Source organism: Dipodomys merriami, unplaced genomic scaffold, assembly GCF_024711535.1.
Source record: "Dipodomys merriami isolate MVZ:Mamm:240054 unplaced genomic scaffold, mDipMer1.0.p SCAF_4, whole genome shotgun sequence".
Lineage (NCBI taxonomy): Eukaryota > Metazoa > Chordata > Mammalia > Rodentia > Heteromyidae > Dipodomys > Dipodomys merriami.
The window spans coordinates 4,286,592-4,299,209 of NW_027205603.1; the positions used below are offsets into that span (position 1 = coordinate 4,286,592).

Below are 12,618 nucleotides of genomic sequence, written 5' to 3' on the forward strand. Positions count from 1 at the left end.
CACTGCCCTATTGCCAGGGACTACCCACACTCCTCTCCTGTGTTTCCCCCTCAGAGTGTGTTTTCTCAGAGGGAATGGGGCCGACTGAGGGTGGACTGATGGATTTAGAAGGCATGAATGTGGACATCATCTATGTGGCCATTTTCTCCACCTAAACTGACCCTGTAACCCTCCGTGGGCAGGATGGGTGGAGTGAGTGAAAAGGGAACATAAGGTACTGGGAAGGCAAGGGCGTGGGGCAGCACATGGATGGAATTTATGAGTCACTGTGAAGCCAGGCACTGAGCTTCCAGCCAAGAAGACCCACTCAGGGCTCTATCCTCAGGACTGAAAGGACTTTGCATCTTTCTAGAGAGAAAGAACGAAGGTCAGGAAGAGCGTTAAGTTCTTTCTATTGATAGGCACTCCCTCTGAAACTCAAAAATGGAGCCAGTTAAGCCTAGCACCAAAGGCTCATCCCTGTAATCCTCACCACTCAAGAAACTGAGATCTGAGGATGGTGGTTCAAAGCCAGCCCAGGCGGGAAAGTCTGTGGGACTGTTATCTCCAGTTAACCAGCTCCAAATGGAGTTGTGGTTCAAGTGGTAGAGCACCAGCCTGAGGGGAAAAAAGGTGAGCTAGCCTTGAGTAAGAGAGCTCAGGAACAGTGCCCCAGGACCAATATCTCACACACACTCATACTCACACTCACTCACACACACAAACACACACACACAGAGTCAGGAGGGTAATTAACAAATGCTCTACCTGACCAAAGAAGCTCATGTATACCCACCCCAGTACTTGCAGGACTAACGTACTTTGCTCAGTCCCTCCTGTCCCAAAGGCCCATCTCCAAGTCCAGTGAGGATACTTCTTCCAGCTCCTGAAATGGCTGGAACTTTCCTTACAGAGAGCAAAGCTTGGCTTCCACGAGGCACACAAGAAGAATACCAGGCCCACTCGGTGTCCCAGGCCCCAAATAGGCAGTGGGAGAATACAGCTCCACAACCCAATTATTGCCACCAATCCCTTCCTTTCCCTGGGATTAAGGAAACTTCCTGGAGCCCAAATCCAAGACAGAGAATAGGAGAAGAGAAACTGGTAGAATGAGAAGAGGGAAGAAGATAGAATAATAATAATAATAATTAATAAGCCAACATGTATTGTATCCTTACCATAAAGGGTATGAACATGAACTAATACATTTAACCCTTCAAACAATCCTCTGAGGTGCTATTGGCATTTCACTTTTTGAGATGAGGAAAGATATCTCCATCTGATCTTCAGTCCACACTGGTGTGCGGCTGCTGTACAAAGGCCCCCAGCGGGTAAGGCTGTCATTGTGCTGGGATGAGATGAGGCTCCATTCAGTACATACACAACTGAATTCTTGAATCCTATCCACAGATGAGCGCTCAACATTTCACTATAGCACAGTCACCCCAGTAATGTGCTCCCCTAGTTTCCTAATAGCCACTATTTTTTCCAACACTATGCATCAGAGACTTGTGGTCATATGTACATGTGAATGTGTATATTACATATGTGTGTATTATATATGCATATTACATATACATATATATTGTCTCATGAAATTGTAAATTCTTTGTGGTAAGTTACCCAGGTTGAGATACCCAGACAACTGACAGAGGCACGCCTAACTAGCCCTGCTCTAGTCACTATGTGGACGCTATGGCCAGACTCTTGCCTAGGTTTTGCTTTGTTTTTTATCAGTCATGGAGCTTGAACTCTGGGCCTGGACACTGTCCCTCAGCTCTTCAGCTCAAGGCGAGCACTCTACCAAATGAGCCACAGTACTACTTCCCATTTTCTGGTGGTTTATTGGAGATAATAGTCTCACAGACTTTCCTGCCCAGGCTGGCTTTGAACTATGATCCTCAGATCTCAGCCTCCTGAGCAGCTAGGATTACAGGCGTGAGCCACTGACACCTGGCTCCTTGCCTAGATTTAAGTTAGGTTGTGCTCTGGATCTGCCATTCTCACCTTCTTCCCAAGGCCCTGACCCAGCAAGACCAGGGTCACTCACTCCCTCAAGCCAGTGTCCTTCCAGGCCTCAGCCCATCTCAGAGGACCTGGTGAGGGAGGTACTCACGGCCCACTCCTCAGCCCACACAAGCCATCCTGGGCTCTCCGCTGTCCTCCAGTGGAAAACAAACCAAAGTTCATCCAGGGCCTTGCTCTGTTGCCTGGATGCACAATGGATCTCTATGCAAAGCTTGGAGTTCTGACCAATCTTGGGTTTAAAATAAAAGCATGATAGGTTTCAGCAGACGTTCAGGACAAAGGCTGCTTAAAGAGGAAACAGTTGTAGTATAGTACACAACTGTGATCCCAGCACTACAGAAGCTGAGAGGCAGGATGATGGAAAATTGAAGGCCTAGGCCACATAATGAAAGCAGGTCTAGAGAGAGAAGATTGGGGGGGCTGGGAAGGTGGCCCAGTGGTAGAGCGCTTGCCTTTCACGCCTGAGGCCCTGGGTTCGATTCCCCAGCACCACATAAGCAAAAAGAAAAAAAAACTGGAAGTGGCGCTGTGGCTCAAGTGGTTGAGCGCTAGCCTTGAGCTGAAGAGCTGAGGGACAGTGCCCAGGCCCAGAGTTCAGGCCCCACGACCGGACCCAAAAAAAAAAGAAAAGATAGGAAAATAGATGGACAAAATGGCAGACAGGCAGACAGATGAAACAAACCCACTAGGCTCAGCTCACCCCTAGTCATTCTGTGATCAGAGGAAGACTGAACAAATCAATATGGCCTCACCCTCCAACATGTCATAACACAGGATCCATGGGCAGGCCTGCAGCAATGGCTCTGAACAAGCCATCGGCCCCCTGCCAAGAAGTTGGTGGGGGAGTCTTGTTAACACCTGTTCCTCAGCTGCCACCATGCTCTCCCACACAAAGGGACCCCTGGTAGTTGACAAAAGAGATGTGTACATTGTGTAATGAGCCAGTCATTTTATAGAAAGGCTTGGAAGCATCATTCTAGCCATCATTCATTTTGGCAAGTGGTATAGACTCAGCCCAATCTCTTAACTGCACTTGTCAAAGTCTTGTTTCTCTGAACTGGAAAAAGCCAGGCTGGAAATCAGGAAACAACCTAACACTTCTCCCCTCTTCCCCCGCCCCCACCCCTCACCACAATACACACACTCATTATCTTTAAGATGTGGACAGGTGTTTTGAGGCTCACCTGTAATCCAAGCTACTTGGGAGACAAAGGTAACAAGATCACTGTGGGAGGCTGGCTTGGAGAAAGGTAATGGACTAAAAGCCAAAGGACTGGGGCATGGTTGAAGGGGTAGAGGGCTTGCGTAGCAAGTTTGAGGCCCTGAGTTCAATTCCCAGTACTGAAAAAAGGAAAAAGAACAGACACAATCCCTGCACAATGAAAGTTTCTGCATTTTCCAGAAACTCTTCTATCTCCTCAGATCTGAATCAGACATGAATGCAGCACTTGCTACTGGCTCTCTGCTCAGAATGACAAGCCCCATACAACCACGAAGCAGCCTCTGTGCATCCTTGGAGAGCAGCCCCTGCTCTATTTCTCCTTGCATAGATTTGGCACCTGCGGTCAGGGCTAATCACAGAGTGGCAGGGGCTGGGGACTGACCACTGATGGCATTCCAGAGAACAGAACACAAAGATGGAGAAGAAATGCTCCCTGTCTCAGACAGTACCTGATATAATGCAGAAGGAGCAGTGGGGAGCAGGAAGGGAGGTGGTGAGGATGGGAATCAGGGTGACCAGGAACTCTTTAAGAGAGAGAATTCTAGCTGGGAGCCCGTGACTGTTGCCTATAATTCTAGATATGTAAGAGGCTGAGATCTGAGGACTGCAGTTCGAAGCCAGCTTGGGGAAGGAAAGTCCATGAGGCTCTTATCTACGAGTAACCACTAGAAAACTGGAAGCTCAAATAGTAGAGCACTAGCTTTGAGCACAAAAAGCTCAAGGATAGCACCCAGGCCCTGAGTTCAAGCCTCAGGACTGGCAAAGGGGGGGGGGGAATTATTTAAAATCACCCATTCATAATGAGTACCTAAAGCTACTATGCTCAGACATAGCCTCCCAGAAAGTATTAAACCCCGTCAGGAAAGAAGCATTATTTGCAGCACAATTGGTGAGAAACTAAAGAAGTGACCTTCCCAGAGGGTTTAATTAATTAGTGCTTCTTATATCAAAATCTCAGCCCTCCAATTAGTGCCTTCCACCACTCAGATTTCACAAGCCATTTTCAAACACTAGGAAAAGTAATTGCTGACTCCATCAACCATATCAAGACATAGTTCACCACAAACAGATACATACTAAGTTCCTATTGTTCATAAAAAGAACTGGATTTAAAAGATAAGATTCCTCTTCATTAGTAGTTTCAGATAAATAGCTCACAAAGCCAAGCTTGGAATATGCACGGGTTTAATTTCCTTTGGAACAACAGAGCTTGGGCAGAGGAACAAACCCTAGCCTAAGGCTTGTGCCTGGCTGGTGGATAGATGGTAGCAGATACGGGGCTGAAGGGACCCGAAACACCATCCAGAAGAGAAATGCCATTTCCCCATTCTTGTTTAAAATGCCTGTTCCACTCACCTCTTGGAATTAGGACATCAAAGTTTTAAAAGCTAAATGTTTATGTGGAAACAATGAATTTACTATTACCCTTGAACACTTGAAGTAGGGAACAGAAACCTATGGGGGATGGGACAAGGGGGGTAGAAGGAGAGAAGAGAAGCCAAGGAGGGCAGAAAGGCAAGGCCTATGGTCAGGCCAAGGCCAAGCTGCAGTCTGCAGGAGCTAGAGAGAAGACAGACGGACAGACAGACAGGCAGGCAGATAGAAGGCAGATAGACAGGCAGGCAGACAGACAGATAGGCAGGCAGGAAGTCACATGGCACACCAGTCCAACCCCACCACCTCCAGGTCCAAGGACACCCACTCTCTCAAAAACTGGGAAATCCTCCCTTCTCTCCAGACTCAGAATAAGGAGAGGGGAAAAAAAGGCCCTGTGTCCAGAGCTAATGAAGAGAGGTTAAAGCCTCTACAGCATCACCATCTGGTCCGTCACTGTTCATCTGTGGACTTGCACACAAACTTTAGCAGTACTAGGGTTTGAACTCAAGGACTCAGGATTGTTAGGCAGTTGCTCTACACTTGAACATTCCAATATCCCTTTTTGCCTTCTTGGATAAGGGTCTAGAGTTTTTGCCAGAGGTCATCCTCAGACTATGGTCCTCCTACCGACAACTTCTGTGTAGCTGGGATTACAGGTGTGAACTACAACACTCTGCTCCACTGACTTTGTGGATGTGTGTGCACATGCGTGTGCTTCCTGGTCCTAGGGTTTGAACTCAGAGCCTGGGCCCTGTCCCTGAGCTGTTGTACTCAAGGCTAATGCTCTACCACTTGAGCCACAGCTCCATGTTTGGTTAATTGGAGATAAGAGTCTCATGGTTTTCAGGCCTTAGATCTCAGCCTCTTAAGTACTTAGGATTGCACATAGGAGCCACTGGTACCCAGCTTCTATTACTATTCTTAATAGTTTCATCATTGAAATTGTGATCAATGTATTTAAAGTCAAGACAGTAGCATTAGGCCACATGTTAACAGATGCAGCTATGGGATGGGCCTTTGCTTTCCTATAAAATTCTGTGATGTTGCATTAGGGGTTTGATGAGGCATTAGGGACTGGATGAGAATCTCTCAGGTCCCTTCAACCCAGACATTCTTCATCTTCTGACTGCACAGAGGTAAGAGCCCAGCCTCAGATGCACTGGTTATCTTTGGGGCCCTGAGCCCCTGGAACACGCTGGCAGCATCTACAGTTTTATTTGGACCCCCAGGAGATGCAGGCTCTGTCATGTGTCACAGCCGATTTAACCAAAAGAAAGATGAATGCCAGCCAGGAGAACTGAAGTCTGACAGCCTCCCGGAGGGGCTGTCAGTAAAAGCTGAAGTCATAAGGGAGGAGGGGAGGAGACCCACACCCCCCTCCCCTTCCCCTCTCCCCCCCCCGCCCTGTCCCCCGCCAACCACCTTCCCAAGAGTCCCAGGCATTTGTTCTTACCCACTACAAGTGATCCCCAGAAATGGCCCCCACGGGTCTGTAAAAGCCCAAAGTCTACTGAGAAAGGAGAGTGTGGAAGTTGAAACAGGACAGAGCCCACAGAGAGGAGACAGTGCTGGGAGCACAAAGGATAAAAGCAAATGCCTGTCTCCTTCCCTGGAGAAAGTGGAATAAGGGAGCGTGCACATGGTGACATCCTTTCTGCTTCTGAGTCACAGAGGAGATTGACTATCGTTTCTGATTTAAAAGCACAGCTTTATGGCTAGAGACTTGAGCCTCCCATTGCTCCTTACACAGCCGCTGAAAGGCCAACCAAAACTTTCAGCCCAGGTCCTGCAAGGAGACAATCAGACACTGAGATTGACTCTGTGTATGTGTGTGAGAGTGAGTGTGTACGTGCACGCACCAGCACTGGGATTTGAATTCAGGGCCTGGGAGCTGTCACTTAGCTTTTTCTGCGCAAGGCCGGCATTCTACCACCTGAGCTACACCTCTCCTTCTAGCTTTTTGCTAGTTAATGGAAGAGTCTCACCGACTTTTTTCTGGCTAGGCTGGCTTTGAACCATGATCCTCAGATCTCAGATTCCTGAGTTAGCAGCTGGCTGAGAGCAACTTTAATGAAGGCATCCGGAAACTGCAGAAGACTTTGGGAAGAGCAATGAGAACTTCTACTTCCTAGACTGCCAGGTTCTGGAAATGTTGGTTTCCTTTCTTTCAAGCTTTGTAGCACATATCCATGGTAATAACTTTAGGGTAGGGGTGGGGGGTGGAGGGAGGGGGAGGGGAGGGTGGCATGTGGAGACTGGTTTGATGAATCTCCTCTTTTAGGAGCAGAGAAGAGCCTCTCTTTTTATACTATGTATCAGGTGCTGAGGGCCTCAGAAAGCATGAAGAATTGAAGAAAGGGCTTTACTATGCAATAAGTCAGGCATGGTAGAACATGCCTGTAAAATTGCAGCTACCTGGGAAGCAGAAATAGAAGGATCGCTGTCCAAGGTTAACCTGAACAACTGGATAGACAGCAGTGAAGAGTACCATCCTAGATACTTCAAAAGACCTCCAAAGACAATGTATTCTAGGCCATTTTTTCAAGCCCTGTCTTGTGAGAACTTTCTGGAACATCTAAGATCCCCTATCCTGGGGGTGGGGAGGGGGGAATGTAGTTGTGGAGATGTGAGGGAAGGGATGGGAGGGGAAAAACAAAGGAGGAGGCAACAATGCTTGATAAGAAATGTACTCATTACCTTGCTCACGTGATTGTAACCCCTCTGTACAGTATTTTCACAATAAAAAAAAAACATTAAATAAAATAGACCCCCTATCCTTGTGAGGCTTTCTCGAGCTTTTCTTGCCCATACAGATTTCTTTGTTCTTTATCCAACTTTATCCAACTTTTCATTGAGTCCAAGTTCAAGTTGTCCCAGGGCTTTTTAGGGAAAGTCTGGATGAACAAAGTTCTGGCTTTCTTGCTCCCATTGGGGTTCAAACCCCACTTCTGAGCCTATAGACCCTCTCTCCCATTTCAAATTGGATTTTCCATTTTTATTATCTCATAGTTGTACAAGGGAGGTCCCATTTAACAAAGCAGTTCATGAATACAATGCATCTTGATCAGTCTTACCACATCACTATTCTCACCCCCCCCCCCGCTTCAGCCACCCCTCCCCCTTACCTTTCCTAATTTTGTGGTACATATCCTGAGTTCTTGACTGCATTCCTCCCACCTTACCCCCTTCATTTGTCTACCCTGCTCGCTTGGCACACACCCCCCCTTGCAAGAACCCATTTCCTGGTGCTGATTTTGTTGGACTTTTGTCTTTCTACAAAATTAAGCTATTTGAGCTCTACACAGAATCTACTGTACTTGTTAGTTCATTTGTGACCACTGTAATGGAGAGAGAATAAGGAGTGAATACAAACCTAATACTCAATGTGCATACGTGAATATGGAAGTAGAGATTTGAGAGGATGGAGAGGGTTGGGATAGATGGAGGGAGAGAAAGTGATAGAAGAGGTGACCTTGATCAAGATACATTATAAATCTGTGAACTGACAGGATGAATTGAACTCCCTTAGTACAAGTTATGTTTTAAATACTTTCTCTTTTTTTTTGTCAGTTGTGGGGCTTGAACTCTGGGCCTGGGCGCTGTCCCTCAGCTCTTCAGCTCAAGGCTAGCGCTCTACCACTTGAGTCACAGCATCACTTCCGGCTTTTTTGCTTATGTGGTGCTGAGGAATCGAACCCAGGGCCTCAGGCATGCAAGGCAAGCGCTCTACCACTGAGCCACCTTCACGGCCCTCAATAATTTCTTTTTAAAAAAAGAAACATTCTCTCTTTTTCTTACCTCTGTCCACGCCACCCAGGCTTGCCCAGGTGTTCCTGATGGGTCTGGTCAGATGGATGCCTGACCTCCAGCAGCAGGCAAGGTGGAGGAAGAAGGCAGCTAACCCAGAGCCCATGGGAATGAAGATGTCTGAATAGAATACAAAAAGCTACTGCCTCAACTTTTCAAACTGATCAAAGAGAGATGAAACCCTGACTCAGAGGAGAGGAAATCATGGACTATGTAACCAAAAAGCCAGGAAAAAAAATGTCAGTTCTATCTTGAAGACCCAAGTAAGGGGTCTCCTATGCAAAGCATGAGGACCACAACCTTGAGTTTGGTCTCTTTTTCCTCACCCAGCCTAGCCTGAAGGCCATCTAGCCTCAGATCTGCACTGCCACAGGGCCCTGACCAGAGCCAGAAATCGAATTAAAGGCTGAGGTATCAGTCAACACCAAGCCCTGGGTTCAAGCCTCCACATAATGAAACAAAAACAATATTAACAACAACAAAAACATACACACACAAACTCTCAAGTCCAGATTACTCATCGACTGGTGAATTCTACCAAACTGTTACAAACTAAATTGTGTTACTACAAAATTCAAACTGTCTCTCAGTACTGAAACTGTACTTATAGCCGGGTCACTAGCTGCAAAGTTAAATGAAGCTACCATTTGTGTCAAACACCATAAGTAATATCTATTGGGCTCATTTCTTAGAGAAAAACACTAATTGAGTATTTGTACAAGCAACAGTAGCTATTAGTTTGAAGGGTGCGTGGGAACTGGGTGAAGGGTATCATGTCAGATGTAGGAGAGAAACTACTGGCTGCATTTTTATACTTTCAGACTGAATCCAAGTGAACATATTATCTGTTTCTAGTTCAACTCACATTAAAATAAAAAAGCTCCTGAGCCAACTATGGTGGGGCTCACAGCTGTCATCCCAGCTATTCAGGATAGCAGGTAGATCATGATTCTAGGTCAGCCTTAGGTAAAAAGTTAGCAAGGTCTTCATCTCAATAAACAAGTCAGATAGGGGTTGGTGTATGCTTGCCACTTTAGCTACTCAGAAAGTACAGGTAGCTCCTGGGCCCTGAGTTAAACTCAGTACTGGCACAAAAAGAAAGTAATAATTCCCAATGAGCCATTGGCACTGAGAATAAACCTGAGAGTTTACAAAGTACTTCCAATACCCCTCTGAGGGGCACACCCAAGATCATTTCCCGGGAAACAGCCGGCCCTAATCATCCCTTGGGAAATTTCACACTCCCTGGAAGGCAGCTCTGGGAAGGACTGCTCTCTTTTAGAAGCCACTTCCTAACTCCAAACAAGGAAAAAAGAGACCTTGAGGGCAGCCTGACCTTCACAGATTTTATTTCTACCCTCATGACATTTTATCACGGTGACGTAAGTAGGGGTCAGGCTAGGTTTTGGTCCTTGGGGGACAGAGTTAGCAGAGAGAGAGAGAAAGAGAGTTGCAAAAATAGGCAACTTCTGTTTTGACTGTTACACCCACCCAGCAGGAGCAAGAAGAGGAAGAAAAAAAATGTCGTTGGCTGGAGTAGAGAGAGGCCTGCCAGCAGATGCTCCCGCATGCCAGAGACATCTCCACACCAAACCAAACCAGAGAGACACTGAACTCACTCAGTTACCCTCCTGATTGCTTGGTGACTCGTGAAGCTGTTAGCTAAGGGGTGGGCTAGGACAATGAGGCACCGGAAAAGCAGCAGAGGTGTGGGAGGATGGAATGGAAGGGCATCCTGGGAGTGGAGCACTAGAAGTTCCTCCAAATAAGATTTTCCTCTTGCTCCATTCCTTACCCTCCCGATCTATTCCAGAGAACTTGATTCACAAGCCTTCCCAGATAAACTGAGAACTACATCAAGTACGGAAAATCACAAAGCACCATAAGCACCTGTAGGATTTGAATCTAAGACCTAGTACAGGAGGCGGTAGCCTTTCAAAAAGTGCTCTCAGAGTCTGTGAGGATTAGTATGTCCCAATTCACAATAACCTTCTAACACCCACTTCTGCTGGAATTTTTTTTAAAAAATGACCTGATAGGGCATGGTGGTGCATGCCTATAATCCCAGCACTAGAGAAGCTGAGACAGGAGGATCTCAAGGTTGAGGCCAGCATGGGCTACACAGGGAGATAATGTCTTATAACGTCAAGGCAGCAGGAGGGGAAGGAAACCTGAACATCAATTCTGTCACTGAAGGAAAATATAGAACGTTCCTGCCATTACCTGGTATTCTTATCTGTTATAAGACAAACAACCTGAAACCATGTAACTTGAGGGTTTGTGTGGGGCTGGGAAAGATGGGGGGAGAACAATGGAAAGGGTGATGTATTTATAAACTGACTTGTTGAATTGAAGCCCCTCTGTACAACTACTTAAAGACAAATTTTAATAAAGGACAACCTGAAGCTTTTTTCTCACAGAAAGACATGTGTTTTAGCTTTTAAGAAAGAATCACATAATTGTCAAATCTACAACTGTCTCAATCATTTCAAACTCTGAAAAATATATAGCAAGGAAGGATCTCACACACACACACACACACACACACACACACACACACACACACACACACACACACACACACACACACACACACACACACACACACACACACACACACACACACACACACACACACACACACACACACACACACACACTTCTATTTCAGTTTATTTTTTCAAAACAGGGTCTCGCAGTATCGCTCAGGCTAGCCTTGGACTTGAGATCCTCCTGTCTCAGCCTCTTGAGGGCTGGAACTACAGGCATGTGCCAACTCCTAGCCTAGCACAAAATTCTGAAAGTAAATTCATTTTTAGTTTCCAGTTAAGTTTTATAATAATGAGCCAATTTCACTTACCTCTGATGTGTTTATACTTAAAATAGGCCAGGAGAAAACTGGAATAGAGCAAGCAGTGCAGAAAAAGTTTAGGATGTCTCAGATGGGACTTCTAAATGCCACTACTCAGCATCAGAGTACCCAGGAGAAATTCTTTCCTGCTCCTCTAGTTCTAACTCTTCCTCCAGCACCCCTATACTTTGTTATCTAAAAGGCCAGGGTGACTAACAGGAAAAGACAAAGGAATTGTCTTCAAAATCAACATCTGATCAGCAGAAAAGATCCACTCCTACTCCTCACTGAACCAATTCTCTACAGTCCTATTGTGCTATGCTTCTTGCTCAAATGCTGGAAAAATTGAATTCCAAAGCAATGTTAACAGCTTCATTATGTGATCATAGGGCTAATAAAATTATGTAGCTGAAGAGTTTGGGGGCTAAGCTCTTTCCAAGTATTTTTAGAATAATATGTGATCCCTTGGCATAAATTATTGTTTTATCAAGGATTTGCTTATAGAAGCAAAGTTCTCACAAAATGAGCCAGACCAAAAAAAGAAAAAAAGGAGCATCACAGGTTCAAGGCTAGCTTGGGCTATGTAGTAAGACTCATCTCAAACTAACAACAACAACAACAAAGAAAGGATTCCTGATAAAACAGGTGCTCAGAACCAGGTTGGGAGGGGAAATGCCAAACAAGCTTTTCCAAAATTCTGTCCAAGTGTGAAGGAGGGTTTAGAGGATGCTAGATTTCTGTGAACAGTGTGGAACTAAGGAAAGCCACTGTAAATCATATGAAGGAGGACAGATCACACAAGTAGCATGCAGAGGTCCCTGGGGGTCAAGGAGGTTTGAAAGTATGAGGGCAACTACCTGACAAGAGGCTAAACCACCAGTTACTTCCCTTATACCCTTCATGCATGGGTGGGAAGAAAGGAGCCAGACAAGGTCCAGGTTAATTCCTTAACAGTTCCAGGGATGGGGAATCTGTTTTCTGCCAAGACCATTAGAATATTATAACAGCATTTGACGGCCACACAAAATTATCAATACGAGGCCAGCACCAGGGGTTCATGCCTGTCATCCTAGCTACTCAGGAGCCTCAGACCTGGTGGATCACAGTTTCCAAGCCAAGAGTCTCCATCTCCAATTGGCCAGCAAAAAGCTAGACTGGAGGCAGGGTTCAAGAGGTGGAACACCACCTGTGAGCAAGAAAGCTGAGTGAGAACTTGAGTCCAAGTCCAACCCCACCATCCCAGCCCCCAAACACACACACTAACTATATAGGCAGACAGACCATGGGAAACTGATAAGAATATGTGTCTGTACCATCTCCTCTCAAACGATGCCTCAGGCCTTATCTAGCCTGT

The 12,618-nt window shown here is 46.0% G+C and overlaps 1 protein-coding gene across 1 annotated transcript in view; it reads right to left on the reverse strand.

Moving 5' to 3' along the window:
* Positions 1-12,618, reverse strand: part of Ccdc3 (coiled-coil domain containing 3) — an 82,989-nt gene that overhangs the window by 48,992 nt on the left and 21,379 nt on the right. The gene's annotated exons all lie outside the window — the stretch shown is intronic.